General features: G+C 35.5%; 1 non-coding gene across 1 annotated transcript; it reads left to right on the top strand.

Moving 5' to 3' along the window:
• Positions 1–107, top strand: LOC141423555 (U6 spliceosomal RNA). Its single transcript, XR_012448400.1, has one exon. It is a non-coding gene; the product is annotated as a U6 spliceosomal RNA (small nuclear RNA).
• The last annotated feature ends 1,162 nt before the right edge of the window (positions 108–1,269 follow it).

Genomic DNA, 1,269 nt, shown 5'->3' with positions numbered 1-1,269 from the left:
GTGCTCGCTTCAGCAGCACATATACTAAAATTGGAACGATACAGAGAAGATTAGCATGGCCCCTGCGCAAGGATGATACGCAAATTCGTGAAGCATTCCATATTTAAAAGAAAAAGCAAGAAAGTAGAGAGTAACCTCAACTTAGGTACACACAATCAAACCCTCGAACAACTAAGACAACTAACTGACAGGGATCACCACATACCTATCATTACTAACACAATGTTAATGCACTTAATTCCCCCATCAAAAGTCACCATTTGACGAACTGGATTAAAAAGGAAGATCCAACAATCTGTTGCTTACAGAAGACCCATCTCACTGACAGAAATAAGCATAGGCTTAGGATGAAAAGCTGGAAGAAGATTTACCAAGCCAATGGCCCCCGAAAACAGGCAGGAGTAGCAATACTTATCTCTGACAAAGTAGACTTCAAACCTACATTGATCAAACTAGATAAAGAAGGACATTCCATACTAATAAAAGGGGAAATAGACCAAAAGAAAATAACAATTATCAACCTGTATGCACCCAATGTAAATGCACCCAATTTCATCAAACATACCTTGAATGACCTGAAATCATATATTAACTCCAACACAGTGGTCGTAGGAGACTTTAACACCCCACTATCATCAATAGATAGGTCATCCAAACAAAAAATCAGTAAAGAAAACCGAGATCCAAAACATACCATAGACTAAATGGACCTAGTTGATGTCTACAGAACATTTCATCCAACTTCTACACAATATACATTCTTCTCAGCAGCTCACGGAACTTTCTCCAAAATAGATCATATCTTAGGGCACAAAGCAAGCCTCAGAAAATATAAGAAAATAGAAATTATACCATGCATTCTATCAAATCACAATGGGATAAAACTAGAACTCAACAACAAAAATAAAGACAAAAAACATGCATACAGCTGGAAACTGAATAACTCATTGCTTAATGAACAATGGGTCATTGATGAAATAAAAAAGGAAATTAAAGGTTCTTAGAAGGCAATGAAAATAAAAACACAACCTACCAGAACCTATGGGACACAGCAAAGGCAGTCCTGAGGGGAAATTTATAGACATGAGTGCATATATTAAAAAGACAGAAAGATCTCAAATCAATGACCTAATAATACATCTCAAACTCCTAGAAAAACAAGAACAAGCAAATCCCAAAACAAATAGAAGGAGAGAAACAATAAAAATAAGAGCTGAAATCAACAAAATAGAAACCAAAAAACCATACAAAGAATTAATGAAACAAAAA

The sequence above is a fragment of the Castor canadensis genome, chromosome 5 (genome assembly GCF_047511655.1).
Source record: "Castor canadensis chromosome 5, mCasCan1.hap1v2, whole genome shotgun sequence".
NCBI lineage: Eukaryota > Metazoa > Chordata > Mammalia > Rodentia > Castoridae > Castor > Castor canadensis.
Note: the sequence above shows the minus strand (reverse complement) of the source record. Positions and strands in the feature narration are given on the sequence as shown.